Source organism: Palaemon carinicauda, chromosome 36 (genome assembly GCF_036898095.1).
Source record: "Palaemon carinicauda isolate YSFRI2023 chromosome 36, ASM3689809v2, whole genome shotgun sequence".
Classification (NCBI taxonomy): domain Eukaryota; kingdom Metazoa; phylum Arthropoda; class Malacostraca; order Decapoda; family Palaemonidae; genus Palaemon; species Palaemon carinicauda.
The window spans coordinates 73,500,644-73,525,537 of record NC_090760.1 but is presented as its reverse complement, the minus strand read 5'-3'; the positions used below and the strand labels follow the sequence as shown (position 1 = coordinate 73,525,537).

Here is a 24,894-nt window from a genome sequence, read left to right as displayed (position 1 = left end):
TCAATAACGAAATAGATTTTTAAAACAATTTAATGTTGAGATATTAAATATATTCTCGTGTTGTCGATATAGCATTTTAGGCTCGGTATAAATCAGTTGTCAGTCGTTAAGAAATTGAAGAAATTGCTAACTTATCACCAGGGTTCTCTTGTGTATATCATATATTTGGTTTTTGGAATTATTGTCCATGCTCTCTCTCTCTCTCTCTCTCTCTCTCTCTCTCTCTCTCATTTAAACAAATTTGTTAAACACAAACTCAAGAAATTGAACTAATTAATGAACACTTTACTATCGAATATATTTGATGATTATTATTCGATAATACGTTACAAAAGTCTCCCTGCAATGTCTCTTGCACCAGTCAGCGAAGAGTGGTTGCAAGGTTTGTGGATTACGGAAGGACCTCAACTTCAAAGTGAATAGGTTCCACGAAGCTGTTTAGAACTCGAATTTTGTTTTACATTTTAGCCTAGGGTAAGTCTAATATGTATCCCATGCTTATGGTTAAGTTACAAAAGTCAGTGAAGAGATCGATTTCATATGAAATGAATATCAATAGTCCATTTCTTTTAGCGATGCAGATTTGCACCGACTCGCAGCAGTGCCCTTTTAGCTCGGAAAAGTTTCCTGATCGCTGATTGGTTGGACGAGATCATTCTAACCAATCAGCGATCAGGAAACTTTTCCGAGCTAAAAGGGCACCGCTGCGAGTCAGTGCAAATCTGCCTTGATAAAAGATATGGACTATAGTTATTACAAATGTCATTTTGCTTAATGTATTAAATGATGTGATATTCGTTTAATCACAGTATTTCTTTATCTCTGTTTTTAGTTGGATTTGTTTTTGTATCTACGAAGGTTTTTAACTTAGGGACCTTCTGAAGTAATCTAACTGGGATGTGACCAATTTTTTGTTATAAGTATTGACACGCTATGATCGTTAATAGCACGCCTGGCATTTCATTTATCAGTTTGTGATTATTTTTTCTTTTCGTGTAATATCTTGGCAAAGCTACAGAACAAAATGAGAAGAGGAGAAATGATAGGAAATAGCAACCTTATATAGGAATGGGTGAAAGCTGGAGACCAAGAAGAAAGAAAGGTGGGAGGAAAGAAAGACGCCTAGTATATTCGCTCTACTAATTTTGACTGTCGTCGAAAATGAATTTAGAAATACAACTGAAACATTAAACAATATTCTGATTAATGTAAGGAATGAATGGCATTTGAACAATTTAAGATCATTTTAAATTAGTCTTCGTTTGTAATTACCACCGCCAACGAGGTTGGAAGGAGGTTGAGTTTTACCCTCTGTTCGTATGTGTGTGTGTGTTTGTAAACACCTTCCTGGTTACAATTTTGATTGTAGAGTATTGAAACTTGCAGGGAGTAACTGTTATGTAAAAAGCTGGATATGATTCAATCTTGGAAGGTCAAGGTCAAATATCAAGATCACGGTCAAGCGAATTGTAAAATTCACGTAATCAGCCATAACTTTGGACATCGCTGTCACAGAGACTTCAAACCTTATTCATATGTGTATGTATGAAAATCCACGCCAATTAATACATGTTAAGGTCAAAGGTCAAGGTCGAGCAAAAGTTTGAGAAATAAGCTGTTGGGGGCGAACGTCTGCCCCTCTATAGTTAGACTTGTTACGAGATTATATAATTCGAGGGAGATTGGCCCAGTTCTATGGTTCAAGGTTTAATTCATTTAGTTCACTCGGCTGTAACTGAACACTACCCAATTCTGTTTGTTAATTTGTCATTATTGATAAGTTAGACGTAAGACAGGTTGAGATACATACACTATGCCTTCTATGGCTCACTGTAGGAAATAAGACAGTTAGGCTGCATGTCAGTTGACCTCATTTTTGGGTTCCTTATTTGGTGGTTTTAACTCTCTCTCTCTCTCTCTCTCTCTCTCTCTCTCTCTCTCTCTCTCTCTCTCTCTCTCTCTCTCTCTCTCTCGGGTAACCGAGTCAAGCTTATAAATGGTCTGCAAATAATTTCCTCATATCGCTTTTCCACACTGACTTGTACTATATTTTCTTAATTTTCTAATATAATTCATGATTCAGACATAGAATCTGATTTATCTGAAATCAATTTATAAATTCAAAATCTGAAGTTAATGGAATTGTCATCGGCGAGAAGGGCGTCCTTAACATAAATGGTCTTTTCACCGACAATCTCCTAATTTCCCTCATATCTCATTTTCTTCCTCCACGCTTAACTGTGCCAACCTGTACCATATTTTCTTCATCTTCTATACATTTTATGATTAGTCTGCATTCAGTTTATGAAATCGAAATTTGAATTAATTTTAGAGTTGTCGTCGGCGAAAAGGCCGTTACCAAAATGGTCTCTTCACCGATAATGTCCTAAGTTTCCCCATATCTTATTTTCTTTTTCCACATTCATTTTTACTATATTTTCTTAATTTTCTATATATTTTACGATTCATTTACATATGATTCATCTGGATGCAATTTATAAATTTATTATCCGAATCATTTAATGGAATTTTCTTCGGTGAAAAGGCCGTCGATCTACGATCTCTCAAGCGTTAAAACTCTCATGACGTCTTAACGTGATATTTTTATAGTTTCATTTATAATTTTAGTCTCTTTTCAAATCATTCCACATATTTTATGCTGATTTACGCATTTGTGGATATTTTGCACAACGTAATTAACTCCGCCAACGAAGTTTGAAGGAGATTGTTTTACCCCGCGTGTGTTTGTCTGTATGTTTGTTTAACTGCTTCTTGGCCCCAGTTTTAATCGTAGAGTAATGAAACTTGCAGGGATGAACTGATAGATAAAAAGCTGGAAACGATAAAATTTTGAAAGATCAAGGTCAAAGGTCAAGGTCACGGTCAAGCAAAATGTCCAATTCATGTAATCTTCCGCAAGTGTATATTTCGAAGGTGATTAATGTAAATCTTCCGCAAGTGTATATTTCGAAGGTGATTAATGTATCTTTATAATTTATTTGATATTTGATCCGAATTAAATTGCTTTATTAGAATCACTGTGTACATTGTAACTTTTACCAAACTTATCTGTATATTAATTAGGTTGTCGTTACTGTAGAGACATCTCAAGTTTGTTCTCTAGTCTTTGGTAGTGCCATAGCCTCTGTACCATGGTCTTCCACTGTCTTGGGTTAGAGTTCTCTTACTTGAGGGTACACTCGGGTACATTATTCAATCTTATTGCTCTTCCTCTTGTATCTTAAAGTTTTTATAGTTTATATATGAAATATTTATTTTGGTGGTGTTGCTGTTCTTAAAATATTCTATTTTGCTTATTAGTTACTACACTTGTAGTTTCCTTGCTTCCTTTCCTCACTGGGCTATTTTCCCTGTTACACCACTTGGGATTCTAGCATCCTGCTTTTCGAACTAGGGTTGTAGCTTAGAAAGTAATAATAATAATAATAATAATAATAATAATATAGGAAGGTTTGTTGTTAGTAGAGTAACTAGGTCTAGGCGTATTTTGATGCTGTATTGGTTATCCAATAGAAAATTATTTTCATTCAGTGGGCTCTGTTATAATAATCTGTTTAACGTGTGACACTTAGATCAATCGCTCAAGTATGGTAGATTATTCATTGGATGTATATAAATGTTAACATTGAGTAGCTTTATGTTAAAGGTTTAAAGGCCACTCATGAATGGCAGAGGCGAGGAACACTAACATTGCCCTATCAAGCAAGCCCTAGACACTGACCATTTCGACTCTCTCTCTCTCTCTCTCTCTCCATCATGTAATAAAAGCATCTAGCAACCTCGACATCGTAAATATAAATCAATGAACAGCACTGCTGTTATGATATATGATCAGCACCTAAGCCCCCTATCCACCCAACCTAGGACCAAGGAAGGCCAGGCAATGGCTGCTGATGACTCAGCAGATAGACATAGGCTCCCCCAAAAGCTCCAATTTTTTAGCTCACAAGGATGGTGAGGTTGTAGCGACCAAAGGAACTAACCCCAGTCTGGCAATCACCGGGCAAGGTCGCTACCACCAGGCCACCACAACCCTTTCAGTGGATTTACATTATAGCTGTCCCTTGGTTTTTTATTGGAGCAGGCTTATGGCTTGATGTGGGATAGATACGCGAAAGTATTAATACTACAGTTAGACAAGAGATTCTAATCCATAGTTTAACTTACTTACTTGTTTACTTGTTTTGGGTTTAAATCCAACCCTCCACTGAAGTCGAGTGAACTACTTCTCGGGCGGGTCCATTTCAATCATCTAACGAAACATTTTCATTATAACTTATACAATTCTTTGATTGTAGCATCTTCCAAATCATGTGATCTTGTGAAAAGTAATGTCTTTAGTTTCTTCTTAAATTCAATTGCTCCCTTTAGGTCCTTCAATTCAGTTGGCAGTTTATTATAATGTCTAGGCGCACAGTAGCTAAAAGCCCTTTCACCAAATTTACTATTTGTGTAAGAGATAAGCGTATAGGGTTAAAGGGTATTGTTGTAAAGGTGATTGGAATAATTCTGTGGTTAGATGGAAATTTCGAAACTGGATTCAAGACTTTCATTGGTATGTGTTGAGTGCTTTATGCAGATTAGTATTTCATTGGAAAAAGTGGGCAGTTTATGCTATAGAAAATTTTGTTGTGAAGTAAGATATGCATCCAGATGTCAAAATGATATTTCAATTTTCTTTTCACAGGACTAAAGAACCCATGGAAAGAAGAAAGCAAATCTTGATGGATGATGAAAACCTTACTGGACCCTCTACAACTGCTGCTGTCAACAAGCCGAATCTTCAGCTTCATTTTAAGAGTCTTAGATGGCGAAATGTTCTTGTTCTTAACCAAATTTATTTAGACGTTCAATCTTAAATATTTTCATACAAGAATTGAATTTCCCCTGTGAACATTTACTTCCAACCATTCATATTTTAGTCTTAAATTTTGATTAATTTCTTTAATCTAAGAATTAAATGTTCAAAATTGGTTATTATGGCATGAGCATTTGAAATATTTTCCGTATGAAGCTCTGAAAGAATTTTTATATCTAAAGTTTTCGAACATGTAAGACCATCTGATTATTCCAACGAAGTCTCTTAAGTTAAATACTCTAAGAGCAAGGAGATAGTTTTAGATTTTAAGTTTGTTCAAATTTACAAGGAACAATACTGATATAAGCTTCAGCAATTTATAGTATTTTTTTTTTAAATAAGGTTAGTAATCGACTGCTGTAAGGTGTGGAATAATTTCAAACCTTGAATAGTCATGAAAATTATTTTGATCACTAAAGGTATTCTTTGAAAATGTCTTGCCAAGTAGGAAAACACGTTACGACCACTGACTTTCATGTCAGAGAAAATAGCCTATAAAAATCATTGAAATTATTCCCTATAGCTCTTTTTTTTTTTTATCAATTTAAAGTCAATGGTTTTCTCGAGACCAGAAATGTCAAACTTCTGACCTGCGGGCCAGGACGACCAGCCACAAATCTTCATTTTTCAGTCGTGAAAATAAATAATTACCAAATCTTTGAAAGTCTTCGAGATCATAGTTAAGTGCATATTGGTCCTCAAAAGGATTTGAGTTTGACATTCCTGTTCTATACTTCTCAATGAGTAGTTTTATCTGTGAATTTCTGTACCTTTTAAACAAGTTATCAGTACGTGTGACTGCTGGGTAATTAGCTTAGTGTTTCACTCTCTAGCTTCAAAAACCGATTATATGCATCGTTTAAATTTCTCAGAACTGTAACTTCAAACCATTCCTAAATCATTCTTCTGCTTTCGTAACTCATCTCATTTACGCTTTGTTTATGGTTTGTTTTAAAGTTTAAATGGATATAATTTCCTTTTGAGATTAGCTTATTTCTGTAATATTACTTTTATCAATTCTATTCCATAACTTTTAGCTGGCCTAACTCATGTCTGGAGAGTTCGTGATGTCGAAGTTGGTTTCCACATTTGAAGACATTCAAAATAAGCTAAATTTTACTCAGCTTTACCATATACTATCTATCCCTGTACTCTAGTACAAGCATTGATTCCATAACTACCTTTATTTAAATAATTACTGTCTAAAATCCTTCTTAGGTTTAACTTTACTATCTATCCCTGTACTGTAGTGCAAGCATTGTCCTCATAGCTATCTTTAAATAATTGCTAAAGAGAATCTTGTCAAATCCATCTATCTGATTCATTAGGAAATTGACAAAGTTTCGGCATAAATATTTGTCTTTAATTTTTCTTTATTTATAATTTTGATAGTTTAAAACCTTCATCAGTCCGTAATATAATAGTAAGATTGAGCGAGTTTTTATTTTGAGAAGTTTTGATAATTATCTAATGTCATGAACAAGTGAGAATTAAAAGTAGTTATTTTAAATTATCAAAGCAATATTAAAATCATGTAGACATAATGGTATCTGAGGGAGATCTCTTGAATTACTGATAATACCAGATGGAAATTGCATATTAAATCTCTCTCTCTCTCTCTCTCTCTCTCTCTCTCTCTCTCTCTCTCTCTCTCTCTCTCTCTCTCTCTCTCTCTTCCCCCCCCTTAGTTCCCGTTCTGTTGAAGAAAAAATTGATGTAATGTAATTTGATTTCATTAAAGTTAAAGATGTAATTTTTGTTCATTTTTCTCTGCGTTTACTCATCTCAAAAGTTACCTTTTAATACAAATTTAATTAATTTGTTAAAAGAAAAATCCTTTGTGGAACATTACAGCAGTCACACGTAAGATCCTTGTACAAAATAGCTGAGAAATTGTCCTAAACTTGATGTTCTTGGGGTTGTTAGTTTTGTATAGTAAGCTTTAGAATGACTATACTGTTTTGCGCAAAAATAAGTGATTTTAAGCAATGTCTCTCTCGATATTACATGTAATGACCTTAGTCATGTGATTTGCTTCGCATCAATTGTTGCCTAATGTAGGTCAAGAGACTTGATGGAAAGACATAAGGATGATTGAAGTTTCAGTTTAGGTATCAGGGAATAAATTGTTAGTCTTTATTTTTTAAAAGGTTTTAAGTTAGGGCTGATTCATGAATTAATGTTCGAGTTATAAGAGGATGGGTAGATAAAATTTTTTTTTAACTATCATTGTTTTTTAGATTAAGAAAAGTTGTTGGATTTAAGGTCTAGGAAAGAACATGTATGTAACAACTCTATTAGCTCTAAAGTCTTGAAGGACGTATTGATTCAAAGATTGAAGGAAAGAGTAGCTACAGAACTAAAATTTATTAAAAAAAGGGGGTTCAGGGAAATGTCATAGCGTGATGAATAAAGGGAAAGTACAGAAATTTACAAGTTTAAATCTAAATAATTAAAACAGATTTATTGAATGTTAGTATGATGAAATTGTTAAGCTTATTATTTAAATGGGACTTCATATGAATTATTGAAAAGCATATGCTGATGTTTATCAGGACTAGATTTTAAGATGAAAAGTTCAGTGACTAGTTTCAAGGAATGTATATTTATAAATGACTTTGAATAATTTGTTCTTTTACAACAAAAGTAATAGTGATTGACGTAAGAATAGCTTTTAATGAGACTAAAGGGGATAGTTTATAGATTTATTCTAGAAAGGTAGGTAGTCTTTGAGAAAATTTTAAGAGGAATTATTTCGGTGATCAAATAGTTTAGATTCAAAATAAGGATATTTTTATGAAGTAAATTAAATTTCTTATTATTGGAGATGGGTAGCTTTCAAAATGTTTCCTTAGATAGAAAATAATCATAAACATTAATAACTGTAATGTTCAAACTTGAAGAAAGATTTGAATAAGATCTTTAAGCGTACGAAGGGAAAGGGACGAGTTTGCTTTTTTTTAGCTTATTTGAATTATGCCACTATTAGGTAACTAATAAAAACATCGAGGTGGAAAACATATCATGCAGACATTGCTTAGAATCAACATGATCACAATTGTTTGCATTTGCACTTTCAATTATTCTAAGATGGTCTAGATTCAAGAAAATAAGTCGGGCAAGTGGTCGTTGCATGGCAATTGAACTCTCCATGCATATAGTGGAGATGCATATCAGTTTTGATTAATGTTTCAACTTTTTGAAAATTGCTTTTGGATATGTTTTTATAATGCAATTTTATTATCTGCTCATGTATTGCTTTTGACTGTATCTTTTATCCATACGTTATTATTATTTTCTATCAATGCATTATTACTGTATCTTCTATTTATACATTACTACTGTATCTGCACTTTATACATTACTACTGTATCATCTATTTATGCATTATTACTGTATCTTCTTTTTATACATTACTACTGCATCTTCTATTTATACATTACTACTGTATCTTCTATTTATACATTACTGTAGTATCTTCTATTTATGCATTATTGCTGTATCTTCTGTTTATACATTCCTACTGTATTTTGTAATTTTTGATATGGAAATACAGCTGTTTTAACAATGAAAAAACGCAGAAAAGACATTAGCCATGTAAAGTGCAAGAGACTTATAATCGTAAAGTAAAATACCTTATAGAAGACATCTTAAGACATTCAAGGCTAAGTCATGAAGGTTTTTTGTGTCTTCTATAAGGTATTTCACTCCAGGTCTCTAGCAATTTATATGGCTAATGTCTCTTTTTCTGCGTTTTTTCATTGTTAAAACAGCTGTATTTCCATATCAAAATTACAAAATACAGTAGAAATTATAAATTGAAGATAAAGTAGTAATGTATAAAATAGAAAAAAGTAGTAATGTATAAAAAAGAAAAAAGTAGTAATGTATAAAATAGAAGATACAGTACTGTAATGTATTTAGAAGATACTGTAGTAATGTATGAAATAGAAGATACTGTAGTAATGTATGTATAGAAGATACAGTAGTAATATATAGGAAAGCAGTGAAACTTTGACTAATTTTACAATATTTGTTATAATGTATATAATTTATGTAACTAAGAATTGTGAATAAAAGAAATAAAAAACTTAAATAGAATTTATTTTTCATTGCATCCATATAAATAAGGTATATTGAATAAAAAATTATTGAACAAAAAAAATATAAAAATTTCAGGAAGCTAGTGTGTTCTCCTTAATCTAACGTTCATATGACTGAGTGTTCTCCCCAGTCGTCCCCCTCCCTCTTCTGGTACCAGTAAATTGCCTGCATTCTCTCTCCTCTGAAAGACCAGAGACCTCATGAAGTATAAAACTTGCTTTCAACTATGATAAACCACAATTGTTCATTTATAAGACTGGTTTATTCCCTTCGCATGTAGAGAGCTCGTTCACTCTTCCACTGGTGATAGAGAAATATAGTGTCTCTTAGTATGTTAGTATTATTAAAATGAAGACTATTCACTATGGTATTCATGTTTAGTTCAATTCTCAAAGTCTATTCAGTTCTGACAACTCTAGTCTTGTGATAATTCATTTTAGCCTCAAATTCATTTTTTTTTTTTAAATATATAAGTTACTTTAACTGTGGGTTTAAGCATAGTCGACTAAGAGTCGACTATTATTTTGTTAGTTTTTAAAGTTTAAATAATGAATTAAGAAAAACAAATAGATTTCTTTTAAGTCTTTTATTGTAGAAGATTGCTTGCCATACACAGTACAGGTTTCATTACACTTAATAGCATTATTAAGTATATATATGAATACACTACAAAGTCAATTACAAACTATATCAAATTCTTTAACCCCGTTTTCTAACGAACTCAACCAATGACAATCATAGAAAACGAATATTTCAGCTCCCATAACATGGGATCCTTAAGTAATACGTTATCTTTGATTTTTCTGAACATTGGAATGAGTTTGAAGTTAAACATTTGAGTTTACAAATATCATGATTGTGTAAATAAGTTAAGTTTTCAATAAAAAAAGAGAAGGAAATGGAAAGCCCACCAAGGCCCACCCCTTCCCACCTGGTAACAGACTAATTTGGCATTTTTGCTTGTGAAAGAACAAAGTCACCAGGCCCTTGAATGCTTTCCATTTCCTTCTCTTTTGAAATGTTTTATTGAAAACCTTACAGACATTAATGCAATGAGTGTGAATTAAATATGCCAGGAATAGTATGGTTTTTCAAGATAATGTTATAGTATTCTAATTTAAATTTTTACATTTTAAAGGCTGAACCTTTAAGCAATGACAGAGCAAGGGGATTTCTTTTCAAATTGAATTTTAATTTAGAAACAATCATTACGTGAAAACACGGGTGGAGGGAGTGGAGACCTCATCAGTCTTATATTACAATTCCACCACGATCGATTACTCCAGAAACCTTTTGCTCTCTCAAAAGCAGACAAGAACCACAACTGCCCAAAGGCATCTCTCTCATCCGTCCCATTTCATGTGCATGATTGAGTCGGGTAAAGGAGAAGACACGTGCAAACCACTGCCCTGACTATCCTTACTACTCCTCCTAGCAGATAGGCAGATCGGACCGAAGTACACATTAACCTTGCACGTGGACCACAAAAGTCAATTCAGTTCCATGTGTAATACATTCTCAAATAAGACCCCTTTTGGAAGCTACGTGGAGAGAACTTAATTTAAGATTTTCTTAAATGCTGAACAACCCTTAACCTGACAGTAGGCCTACATACAAAGCTGAACAATACTTAAACTGTAGGCCTACCTAAAAAGCTTAAAACCCCTTAAACTAACAGTGGGCCTACCTACAAGGATGAAAACCCCTTAAACTAATAGTAGGCCTACATACAAAGCTGAATACCCCTTAAACTAACTGTAAGCCTGCCCACACAGCTTAAAAACTCTTAAACCAACAGTAGGCCTACCTAAAAAGCTAAACCACCCTTAAACTAACAGTAAACCTACCTACAAAGCTGGACTTCCCTTAAACTAACAGTAGGCCACCCTACAAAGCTGAACAACCCTTAAACCAACAGTAGGCCTACCTAAAAAGGTAAACCACCCTTAAACTAACAGTAGGCCTACCTAAAAAGCTAAACCACTCTTAAACTAACAGTAGGCCTACCTAAAAAGCTAAACCACTCTTAAACTAACAGTAGGCCCCCCTACAAAGCTGAACCACCCTTAAACTAACAGTAGGACTATCTACAGAGATGAAAACCCCTTAAACTAACGGTAAGGCTACCTACAAAGCCTGTTGCTAATGACAAAACAGATATTTTACCTTAGTGTCACATTGCCTAGTATTTATTCCTCTCATACAGGAACACCTGCTTATCGATCAGTAGGCCTATTTGGTGAAAATTAGTCTACAGTATGAGACATACATACATTTATACATACATACACACTACCCAGCCCTGAATAAATTCTATTGATGTTGCCTGCTCTTGAACATCTTTTATTAAACCATAAACTATGGACAAGCTTAAGGAGATTTTGAATGATTCGGATTCATCCTCTTTTATATGAATACTTTTAAGTCATCTACCTTTAACGGCATATCTTTGGCATTATAAACTTCGTATTTACGATCTTAATAGTTAGATTTTTTTTTTAATAAATTTATAAAGTTAGTTACTTTAAAAAGTATTATGTGAAATAAATATAATTACAATTTGAGTATCAGAAATTCATCATAAAATTAATGTCAAATTGAATGATATTAGGCCATTTTATGGTTTGAAAAGGTTATTAACAATGTAAAAACATCTATGGGTATGATAATATTCCTCTTTAACTGTTAAATTCTTCGTAAAGTTAAGGATAGCGGACTGGTTGGCTTCTAACCAAAATATCTGCATTTGGACTATCATGAGTACTGAAGATAATTGAAATTTGATTTGAAAAAAAATTAATCCCAGCCTTGCAAAGTGTCTATATATTGATGGGATGAACTAAAGCCTTTATTCCTTCATCAGAATTAATTCCTTTTATTAAAAGAAACTCTGGAAATAATTAGAATTATAAAGGATCTTATACAATAAGGTATTATTTGTAAATTTCTTTGATTATGGTAAAAACAAAAGACTGAAACTTGTCCCTTAGAAACGAATTGTGTGAAAAAAACCTTAAGCTTGTCCTTCATATCAAAATAAAGAATATTTATATATCTGCATATCTATGACTCAATACTTTGGTTATCGCCTTATTTGTCCTTCATATTAAAAAAATATATATATATATTTCTATATCTGCATACCTAAGACTCAATACTTTGCCTATCGCCTTATCTTAATGTGGCCACGTAAGATTATAAGAGATTTATAAAATAACGTTATCTAATTTTGGCAATCTATAGATAAAAACAGTTATAATACAAAAAGCTGGTAAAGTGAGCAATTGGTTAAGCTACTATTGAAAACAAATCTTTAGATTTAATCTTAAATGATTTAATGCAAAGACGAGTGAAATTACTTTAAATTGATTAACCAGTGGATTTGATTTTTCATATGTTTTCAATTACTCATTAACGAAAATCTTTAAAATCTACGATTCAAGTATGAAATAAATTTAGGCACCAGAATTATTTAGATTATTCTCAAAAAGCTTTGGTTTGAAGGTCCAGTTTAGCCAATTATGCAAAGAAAACTAATATCGTCGTTCGTGAAATAAAATATATCTTTAGAGCTGCCCACTAAAATAGTTCGCCCTAATTTCAATATTTAAACTCTCAATCTCCTATTATTTATTATAAATCTAGATTAAATTTTTGGTGTTAACCTAGGGTATAGACACTTGCTAACCTTAATTTAACCCGAGAGAAACTAATCTGTCTCACTAAAATAACCTTTACACATCTATTAAAATCAACACCCAATTAAACTAATTTTCACTTAAGAAATTATAACTTCCTTCTGTAGACTAGCTCCTCCTCGTAACACTTACACCAGACATCATCCAACCACTCTTTCATTGCTTGTTACAAATTTACTGATGTACAAGGAATGCATTGTTCTGCTTCAATTAATTCCTGAATTCAATGTAAAGACTTACTTCTAGGTGGCAGAGAGCAACGTGAGTGGTGCACTCTCAGGGTTTACTGTTATGAAACAATCATGATAATTACATTCAAAAACTTTTGCGTAGTTACATAGTGACACTGACCTTTTTTTCTTGTACCATCAAGTTACTTTAAGATTACAGTAATATCTAGATTAAAATTAATGCAAGTGCGGACATTTGAAAAATTGTACTGTACTCTATTTTGAGAACACTAATTCCTCTTAAATAATCTTTACTCAATTTTTGTTGAAGAAAAATCCGCCGATTAACTGTATTAGATAAATTTAAATCAACCAATTGAAATTCAAGACTTTCCAAACAAATCAGTAAAGGTTTTCTGTACTTCACGTCTATATGAAAATATTGAAACGCTCAACTAAGTCGAAAAAGTTGCAAATACCAAATAAAGAATAAGTGGCTAATTTATATGTAATTGAAACGCTGGGTACATGAAATCTTCAAGACATTAAAATCGCTAAAACACTGATTTTTCAGGATTTTTCTTATAATTTACATAAATTCTGATAAAGTGCTTTGAAGATTAATGGACATACGTCTAGTTTTACATTACCTTAAGTTACTATACATTTACTCAATATAAACGTCAAGTTTTATACAAAAAATCAATAGTTTGTGACGTTAATTTAGGTATATTAGCATTTAAACGTAAGGGGCTTTAGCATAAGCAGATGAGAGTTTATCAAAGCTTTTAGTTAATTTAACAGTTTTTGGCTTCAGTTGTCTAGAAAGATTAGCGTAGAACTTATGATCGTATTAGACGTAAACAACCTAAATTATAAACTCAAATCCCGTGTTAGTACAATCAAAAGAAATTGGCGAGTTATATAGTTTATTACAATATAACACCAATGCTCTGAATTGAAACTTTGTACAAGCTTCAGAGGCTTATCAGATTCTGTCTAAATTTTCTAAATTTTCTAAATTGCAATGATTCTTTGCATAAAAAGAAGATAACTTCAGAGCAGGTACTTTTTTGTAAATTACTACACAAGATACATTCCTGTACATCAGTAATAACAGACGTACAAAAAACCTAATTTCAAAAAGTCAAACTTCAGTTTGGACCCCTTTGCCAAATCATGCATAAATCTTAGACATAACCAAGAGCAGAATAAACTAAATGAAATTGAAGCCATATAATTCAACTTTGTATAAACATCCCTTGAACTAGGTTACCTGATCCTGAATTACACAAACAAGGACTTTATTAATGGCTTAATTCTCCTAATCAACATTGGCACTAACTCCCCACTAACAACTAAAACTATACTAACAACAATATACTCAAGAATGTATTACACATTTCTTCTAAAATGACTACAGCAGTTCTCTGTCCCTTCTTTATGTCATGAACAGAAACAGTAGGAATCAGATATCTTGGGACATTTATAATCCCAGCTGGACCCCTTTTCAGAGAGCTCGGGGATCTCAGTGTAATAGAAAGCACTGGAATGCAAGACTTGAAAATGTCAACACTTTTTTAAGTTTAAAACTAAATTAATTATTTCCAACCTTTTGATTTTCATTGACAGATAAAATTGAAACATTACAGTTACTAATTTTACATTAACATTGAAAACTCAAACATTCTTGGGCATTTTAAGTCACTCTCTTGACAGAAATTTGTTCATAACTCAATTTACACAATACATGACAAATTTGATTTAGTTTGAAACTACAATTATAGTGTATACATAGCAGAAACCTGTTCAATATGACATTACAATCTCCTACAATTCAAGATTAAAGATTTTTAAAAAGTTTTAAATTAAATTTCAAAAAATTTAAAAGCATGAAATATTAAAAATTTAAAATCATTTGAGGCTTTAAAGATCCTTCAACCTTACTGAATTATTATCATGACTAGAATTGACAAGACAGAATCTACCCTGACAAGATTTCAGTGAAATCAAATTGGACTAAACATGTTCACCATAACACACAGTCTAGCATTTTGACAATACAACATAACCAAGTTAACAATCTACTTCTCTCATTAAACCAGCAAAAGAATGAACGAGTTCCATACATGGGAAGTTCATAAACAGCCTAAATGAACAGTGGTTCCAGTCAAAAGTAAGATATATATACTTCATGGGCCCTCTGACCTTTCAGTGGTGAGGAATATGGCAAGTACTGATACCAGAAGAGGGAGGGGGCCAGATGGGGAGGGAGGCTCAGTCATATGAACGTTCCCTTTCTTTTTTTTAAATCTTTCCAAATTGGGAGAGGGAAGGATCAAGGAGGGGGAATGGGAGTTCTGAAACTTTAGTTAAGTATTAGAGTGAATAATCTGATTCGAACCAGTTGCAAGATTTCCCAAAAGACAGCCCTGCGTCATTTTCAAAATTCAACGTTAATTTCAAGGTATGTTCATGTAGCTTAAGAGAAGATGAGGAATATCACTAATATTAGCCAAAGCCCTCCCATTTCACACACTCACATACTAGCCATCACACTCCTAGCACTACTAGCCATTTCACATCAAAGTCCTTCTAACCATTTCACACCAGAGCCCTCCTTGCCATTTCGCCCCAAAGCCTTCCTAGCCATTTCACAGTAACCCATTGCCTCCTAGCCATTTCACTTTAGTCTTCCAAGCTCTTTCACACCACACTCCTAGCCATTTCACAGTGACCAAAGGCCTCCTAGCCCTTTCACACCAGTCTTCCAAGCCATTTCACACCACACTCCTAGTCATTTCACAGTGACCAAAGACCTCCTAGCCCTTTCACACCAGTCTTCCAAGCCATTTCACACCACACTCCTAGTCATTTCACAGTGACCAAAGACCTCCTAGCCATTTCACACCAGTTTTTCAAGACATTTCACACCAGTTTTTCAAGCCATTTCACAATGACCAAAGGCTTCCAAGCCATTTTACACCACACTCCTAGCCATTTCACAGTGCCCAAAGGCTTCCTAGCCATTTCACAGTGCCCAAAGGCTTCCTAGCCATTTCACACCACACTCCTAGCCATTTCATAGAGACCAAAAGCCTCCTAGCCATTTCACACCACACTCCTAGCCATTTCACAGTGACCAAGGCTCTCCTCGCCATTTCACACTGAAGTCCTCATAGCCCTTTCAAACCAAAGCCCTCCTAATCATCTCGTCTGCCAATAATCACCTAAAACTATTTACTATTCGGTATTATCCAGCAATGTTCAAATCCTACTTTAATGCTTAGTATTTAAATCTATACTGAACAAATCAGCCCTCCGATCTTCCCAAAAGCAGAAGGTTTTAGAACCATGTTTCTTAACCTTAAATCTAAGCTCCTCTAACAATATCTAATTCAAAACTGAAAGAAATGTACAGTAACTTTTTCTTTTACCAATATTATATACCTTTTTATTCCATTCAAAGTATACTCCTAGAATCATCTATAAACTACTCTAGACACTATATTGAGAGAGAGAGAGAGAGAGAGAGAGAGAGAGAGAGAGAGAGAGAGAGAGAGAGAGAGAGAGAGAGAGAGAGAGAGAGTGACTTTGGATTTTTAACAAGGGGATGTAGGATGGACATTTCATCAAATACTGAATCTTACAAAATTAAGAATAAAATGTTGGATAAGATTTTATACTAATTAGAGACATCAAAATATTTACGCTAGATTTTTCAAATATAGGACCAATAGTGTATTTAAACTTTAGTTTGCTTCAAATAAAGTTATTAGTTATCATCCTTTATAAAATTTAAAATACAATGTGGTAGATCAACTATCCAAGGTAAACTATTGACACTTGAAATTTTTGTGTTAAGGAACCTTAAGCTTATAGGACAGAAAGAAAAATTGAAAAGGCTAAACACGAACACACCTTGAAATAAACATTTAAAGCAGTTCAATTTAAATGACAAAGAATAAATTAACTATGTAAATTAAAACATCATTTCCCTCAACTGAAAGTTTTGGCATCTGATAAATCAGTAATCTTATAAAACCTATTAATTCCTAATACAATAACATGTCCCATTCCATTGGATCAAATTAATAAATTCTGAAGATATCACTCGACTAAAATTTAACCTAAACAGCCCACCCTCTATCTGAAATATCCCAGCCTCTACTTGAAAGAACTCCTACCTGAAACAGCCCACCCTCTACTTGAAAGAACTCCTAGCTGGAAGAACTCCTACATGACATATCCCAGCCTCTACCTGAAAGAAATCCTACCTGAAAGAAATCCTACCTGAAATTACTCTTACCTGAAATTACTCTTACCTGAAATTACTCCTACCTGAAATTACTCCTACCTGAAACATCCCAGCATCTACCTGAAATAGCTTACCCTCTACTGAAAGAACTCCTACCTGAAATTACTCCTACCTGAAATTACTTCTACCTGAAATTACTCCTACCTGAAATATCTCAGCATCTAGCTGAAATAGCCTACCTTCTACTGAAAAAACTCCTACCTGAAAAAAAAACTCCTACCTGAAAAAGAAGTCTTACCTGAAAAAAACTCCTACCTGAAACAAACTCCTACCTGAAAAAAACTTACCTGAAAAAAACTCCTACCTGAAAAAACTCCTACATGAAATAACTCCTACATGAAATATCCCAGCATCTACCTGAAATAGCCTGTCCTCTACTGAAAGAACTCGTACCTGAAATGACTGCTAGTTGAAATAGCTCACCTTCTACCTGGAAGAACTCCTACCTCAAAGAACTTCTAAATAACTCCTACCTTAATTAACGCCTACCTTAATTAACGCCTACCTTAATTAACGCCTACCTAATTAACTCCTACCTTAATTAACTCCTACCTTAATTAACTCCTACCTTAATTAACTCCTACCTTAATTAACTCCTACCTTACGCAAGATTGCAAACTTAGCTATTGACACAGTTTTTAAAATGCCTAAATTGATTCACAATCAAATTTAAGTCACCAACTATTCATTAAAGCAATTTCTAATGGGAATTTAATTATAAAAACTAAATTCATGAAACTAAAAATGAAAGAATTTAGGTAAATTAGTAAGCTAACAATATAACTTAGCACATTGTCCAAGGCTTAATGCTTGAACTAGATACTTAAATTCTTATTTTTAAAAACTAATTCAAATAAGAGGCATTTCTACAAATGCCCATAAAGGTGTTCTAGAAGTTCCACTTGATCTTCTCCCACTGAAGAATTTTGCCAGGAGACTAGACTGATCCAGGTTAGTCCTTATGTTCATCATCCTTTTGGTTAAATGGTTTTAAGTATCGAAGGAGGACACACCAACCTGAAAGACGAAAGTGTTAATAGGAACTCTCAAAAAATTACTAATTAAGATTTATGAAATATAAATTTAGAACTGTTTTTAGTAATTTTTAGGCAATTATATATGTTTGATAAATCAGTTCAATCGAAAAAAAATTATGATATCTTAAGCCCCCAAAGTAGGATATTTTAAGCCCCCAAAAGTAGGATATTTTAGGCCCCAAAATTAAGATAATTTAAGTCTCCAAAAGTAAGATATTTAAGATATTTTAAGTCTCCAAAAGTAAGATATTTAAGATAATTTTAACTCTCCAAAAGTAAGATATTTAAGATATTTTTAAGTCTCCAAAAGTAAGATATTTAAGATATTTTAAGCCCCAAAAGTTGGATATTTAAGCCCCTAAAAGTAGGAAATTTTAGGCCCCAAAAGAAGGATATTTTAAGCACCCAAAAGCAAGATATTCCAAGCTCCAAAATGATTAGGATGACTTAAGCAACAAAAACTATGATATTCTATATATTTTAATATTTTGGGGAAGAAATTAGAATATTACAGGACCAAAAAAAAAAAAAAAAAATCTAGGATATCTTAAGAATAATAAAACAGATGTGCTAGAGTTTCTATGTCAAGTTTTCAACAGTAAATTCTCAAAAATATGAGTAGAAAATACTTTGCTACAAAAAATTAGAATAAGTTGAACTAGCATCTACAGCGCACCACACATGGCGTACTGACATCACTGCTCACTTACGATAACAATTCAACTTAACTGATTTGTAGCTTCACACATACACTAACCTGAACACTTTTGCAAAAAAAAAAAAAAAAAAAAAAAAAAAAAAAAAAAAAAAAAAAAAAAAAAAAAAAGGGGGTGCTGATAAGGTTGATTTGATTTGCTTTTATCTAAAATGTTTATCTAAAACTAGCTGACTTATTTCACACCTAAACAGTGGTATTGAACTAAACTCTAACCTTAGGCTATTTGATTTTAAAACCATTTATTCTAATGATGTTAAAAGAAAAAACGTGTATTTAATCTAAGCTTTCTAACTAACGGGATTTACAAAAAAAGAAAAATCATTCAGAAAAAAAAAAAACGATATATGAATGTTTGTTCGTATACAGTTTGAGTGAATCCTATCACTTAAATTTTAATCTAACGACTTCATTTCCTAAAAAAATATTCTCATACAATGGGAAAACCAGCATCCAGAAATACGAAATCTTCAATATCAGATATTTACTCAGTCTATAGTCTAACATTCCATCTCTGTACTCGTGTAACTTCACCCGAGTACTAAATGGCAAAACATCTAACCTAGTTTCTAAAAAGCAAACGGAGTTTACAGTATCAGATAATTGAAGATGTCATACTTAACTCGGTTCATGAAGGAGACAGGAGACAGTTTCTCAACTTGGGGAACAACAGCGTCTGCACGGCATTTGGACTTCAGTCATATATGAATACCAATTTTAACCATACTAAGCAAACTGGAACACAAATGTAGAAAGAATTGAAAAGGACATTTCGACAGATTTTTTTTGCTATTATTATTATTATTATTATTATTATTATTATTATTATTATTATTAGCCAAGGTACAACCCTAGTTGGAAAAACAAGATGCTATAAGCCCAGGGGCTCCAATAGGGAAAAATAGCCCAGTGAGGAAAGGAAATAAGGAAATAAATAAATGATGAAAACAAATTAACAATAAATCATTCTAAAAAAAGTAACAACGTCAAAACAGATATGTCATATATAAACTATTAACAACGTCAAAAACAAATATGTCATATATAAACTATAAAAAGACTCATTAAACTTACTAATTTCTCCTCAAATTATTTTGCCAAAAAAAATAAATTAAGTTTTGTTGTCCAAAAAAAGTAGGTGACTATTATTTAATGTCTAAATGAAAATCTCCAATTAAACTATAATTGCATTTAAATCTTTCTTTTTACAAAAAAAAAAAATGCATTGATTTAATCAAATCTTGGCAACTACGGGAATTAATCAAAAGACATGAATTAAAACAAATTAATGATAGTTTGATCAAACACAGCTTAAGTAAATCCTATGAGGTCTAACACTCCAGTTTCAAATAAAGAACAAAAACTCTCGCTGAAAGAAAAACAAATTTCTAAAAACCCAAAGACCTTAGATATTAATCATAAGGTCACAAAGATGCCAATAGTTGATATGGTCCACACCAGGCTCCTAGAAGATTTGTTCTCATCAAAACCCTGGCTTAAGTAACCTGCACACAGCGTTAAGGCAATTTAACCTGCTTGACCGAAGATACAACTAATTATATTTCCCTTGATGTATTTGAGGACAATTTGCCCTTAAGCTATGAAAAGGCAAAAGTCGAGAGCTTAGCAAGTAAAGTAAAGTACTCGCATTGCTTACTATCGATGTAAATGGAAAGAAATGACTCAACTGAGGTATGAATTTGATAATTCATATTTACGCAACATAATCTAATATTGTTCTGTACGTGATTGAGGAACTTCATACCAGCACTAAATGCCCCAAATCTAACCTGTCTTCTAAAAAGCATAGAACCTAAAAACAATTTCACTATTCAAGCGAAGTTTACAGCTTCAGTTCATCTTTGATGACGTCATACTTAACTTGACTCATTAAGAAGACAAAAGATTCAAGATCTTGCAATTTCTCAACTTGTTGCATGACAGCCTTTGTGTCCTCTTCTAGTCATCGGTGTCGCTGGAGTAAAACCTGGAAAGAATTGAAAAGGACATTTTAGCAACATTTTCACTTTTGCCTATTTTTGTTCTTGGCTAGATTTTCCCCAAAATAGTTAAGACACTTTCCAAACTCAAGACAATCATTACTAGCTGACTATACAATGGCAACAGCTGAGTTTACTAAAAGGCATAAAAAAAAACCTAGTTACAAGATATACACGATAGCCCGAACAAATACAAAAGGTTAATTGGTTGAACAAGTCATAATTCATTGGTTTTATTAATTAAATTGTCAAAAAAAAAACACCACACAAACTATTGGCCACAAATGAGGAGGTACTAGTACACAGGAACATTCCGGCTGAAGAAGTTTTTCCTTACTTTACTAGTTAAAATTTCAGTAAAATTTCATAAATCACAAAGATTGTTGCACTACAGTATAATAGTTATAGTCATAGTTATAGTCATAGTTATAGTTATAGATTGTGACTGCAGAATTGAGTTCATACTTCATAACATGTATCCCTGGAGTGAACGAATTGGAGGAACAAAAACAAGACGTCAAGTAAACCTATCTGGAAAAAACTACGATTGACTACAACAGCTTTTTGTTGGGATATGTGTTTCATACTTCTAAGCCAGTCTAGCAACGTTGGACGGTCCAGGGATTACTAAAATCGATATATCATGCTATATAAAGCCAATGTGTGGCTACAAGAATTGGTAAACTCATACCTGCAGTAATTCATGTGACATTTTGAGAGTCATGTGAACATATCGTTGCACAATATCCATATTCCCATTTTGGGTATTATAGTACGTTTCAATAAATTACTTTGATTTTATGATTGTTTTATTAATACAAACTATCACCTTGAGATCCTCGCTCAAGGGGACAGATCTTTGGGTGAGAAAATTTGGGGTGAGGGACCTTCAGGGATCTCAAAATCAAATTAACTTTACCTTTAGTTGTAATTTCGGCTAATAAGGACAACGCCGGTCGAATCTGTCTCTTTCCAAAACCAAACCGAAATAACTTTGGACAACCGCTAAACGATTGTCCGACTTCCCTGGTATTGACCTACACTGGACAAGTCCACTCGTCAATTTCGCTGAAGTGTTACGTCATTATGACGTCATAATTACGTCACTCCAGAAGTAAGGCAAACTAAGACTATGATAAGTCCTGTGTTATTTCCGAATTGACTATTGAAACAAGCTGTTAAGATCTCAAATGACAACTTAAAGATATTACAAAACATAATAAACATAGCTGCACGATTGATAAAAAGGTGCCCCACCTCAAGAAAGGATCACTCCAATACTTATTAAATTACATTGGCAGCCTATTTAGGCCAGAATAAGGCCCTTGTGCAATGACTCAAGTTATCAGAACCGGACGTCCAAAATATTTAAGAGAATTACTACATATTGTGCAGCCAACAAATTGTGCTGACACGAGAATATTTATATAGTTTCGAGTTAATGGAACCAAAATACATGCCTACTGTAGGTTCTATAGCTTTCAACTATGCAGCCCCATGACTATACAATAAGGTCCCACTATACATTCGAAAGATTGAAGATATTAAGGCTTTCAAGAAGAAACCAAGATTTTTTTTTTCGTTTCCCGATTGCTTCGATATGTGGATTTAACAATAAACACGGAAAACGATGTATGGTACGATAAATACCTAATATGACAAACAGATCTTGTAGGTCCTGCAGGGCTCAAGTGTTCCTCTGTGTGATAGGACCAATGAAAACAGCCCTTAAAGTAAAATATGTAACTTAATATATCAATATAGTTAAGCAAGCTATGTATATTTGCTTCGAGCTAATACACTTAGTAAATAAATAAATCAAAAGGTCGTAGCACAATTCAATAATAGGCAACACGCCTATTAAGAACAAATAAGCTAATTTGGGGTAACATATAACTTTTCTTCTCGTCTGTTAATTTATATAATGTACATGAATTTGATTCATAATTTATATCTTCCAGAAATATTTCCCTTTCACAAATACTGACCACTCCCAGTAACCGCCCCCCCCCCACAAGAAGCCACCCACAGTACCCCCCAAACAAGAAGCCACCCACAGTAACCCCCCAACAAGAAGCCACCCACAGTACCCCACCCCCCCCACATGAAGCCACCCACAGTACCCCCCCACAAGAAGCCACCCACAGTACCCCCCCCACAAGAAGCCACCCACAGTACCCCCCCCCACAAGAAGCCACCCACAGTACCCCCCCCCACAAGAAGCCACCCAAAGTACCCCCCCCCCACAAGAAGCCACCCAAAGTACCCCCCCCCCCCCACAAGAAGCCACCCACAGTACCCCCCAAACAAGAAGCCACCCACAGTACCCACCCCCCAACAAGAAGCCACCCACAGTACCCCACCCCCCCCCACATGAAGCCACCCACAGTACCCCCCCACAAGAAGCCACCCACAGTACCCCCCCCACAAGAAGCCACCCACAGTACCCCCCCCACAAGAAGCCACCCACAGTACCCCCCCACAAGAAGCCACCCACAGTACCCCCCCCCACAAGAAGCCACCCAAAGTACCCCCCCCCCCCCACAAGAAGCCACCCACAGTACCCCCCCACAAGAAGCCACCCACAGTACCCCCCCCCCACAAGAAGCCACCCAAAGTACCCCCCCCCCCACACAAGAAGCCACCCAAAGTACCCCCCCCCCCACAAGAAGCCACCCACAGTACCCCCCAAACAAGAAGCCACCCACAGTAACCCCCCCAACAAGAAGCCACCCACAGTACCCCCCCCCCCCACAAGAAGCCACCCACAGTACCCCCCCCCCACAAGAAGCCACCCAAAGTACCCCCCCCACAAGAAGCCACCCACAGTACCCCCCAAACAAGAAGCCACCCACAGTAACCCCCCCAACAAGAAGCCACCCACAGTACCCCACCCCCCCCACATGAAGCCACCCACAGTACCCCCCCACAAGAAGCCACCCACAGTACCCCACCCCCCCCACATGAAGCCACCCACAGTACCCCCCACAAGAAGCCACCCACAGTACCCCACCCCCCCCCCCACATGAAGCCACCCACAGTACCCCCCCACAAGAAGCCACCCACAGTACCCCCACAAGAAGCCACCCACAGTACCCCCCCACAAGAAGCCACCCACAGTACCCCACCCCCCCCACAAGAAGCCACCCACAGTACCCCACCCCCCCCCCACAAGAAGCCACCCACAGTACTCCACCCCCCCCACATGAAGCCACCCACAGTACCCCCCACAAGAAGCCACCCACAGTACCCCACCCCCCCCCACATGAAGCCACCCACAGTACCCCCCCACAAGAAGCCACCCACAGTACCCCCCCCCACATGAAGCCACCCACAGTACCCCCCCACATGAAGCCACCCACAGTACCCCCCCACAAGAAGCCACCCACAGTACCCCCCACAAGAAGCCACCCACAGTACCCCCCACAAGAAGCCACCCACAGTACCCCCCCACAAGAAGCCACCCACAGTACCCCCCCACAAGAAGCCACCCACAGTACCCCCCACAAGAAGCCACCCACAGTACCCCCCCACAAGAAGCCACCCACAGTACCCACCCCCCAACAAGAAGCCACCCACAGTACCCCCCCCCCCACATGAAGCCACCCACAGTACCCCCCCACAAGAAGCCACCCACAGTACCCCACCCCCCCCCACATGAAGCCACCCACAGTACCCCCCCACAAGAAGCCACCCACAGTACCCCACCCCCCCCACATGAAGCCACCCACAGTACCCCCCCACATGAAGCCACCCACAGTACCCCCCCCACAAGAAGCCACCCACAGTACCCCCCACAAGAAGCCACCCACAGTACCCCCCACAAGAAGCCACCCACAGTACCCCCCCACAAGAAGCCACCCAAAGTACCCCCCCCCCCCACAAGAAGCCACCCACAGTACCCCCCCACAAGAAGCCACCCACAGTACCCCCCCCCCACAAGAAGCCACCCAAAGTACCCCCCCCCCCCACA

At 35.5% G+C, this 24,894-nt stretch overlaps 2 long non-coding RNA genes across 2 annotated transcripts in view; one reads left to right on the top strand and one right to left on the bottom strand.

Annotated features, from left to right (window-relative positions):
• Positions 1-4,797, top strand: part of LOC137628469 (uncharacterized) — a 4,972-nt gene extending 175 nt beyond the window's left edge. Inside the window, exon 2 of the long non-coding RNA XR_011041374.1 lies at positions 4,709-4,797. This is a non-coding gene — a long non-coding RNA (uncharacterized lncRNA). The remainder of the gene's footprint in view (positions 1-4,708) is intronic.
• A 5,096-nt stretch (positions 4,798-9,893) lies between these two features.
• On the bottom strand, positions 9,894-20,908 carry LOC137628908 (uncharacterized). The gene is made up of 3 exons (XR_011041410.1): positions 20,804-20,908; positions 19,545-19,656; positions 9,894-18,186 (listed from the first exon to the last, which is right to left on the bottom strand). It is a non-coding gene; the product is annotated as an uncharacterized lncRNA (long non-coding RNA).
• Between the last annotated feature and the right edge of the window lie 3,986 nt (positions 20,909-24,894).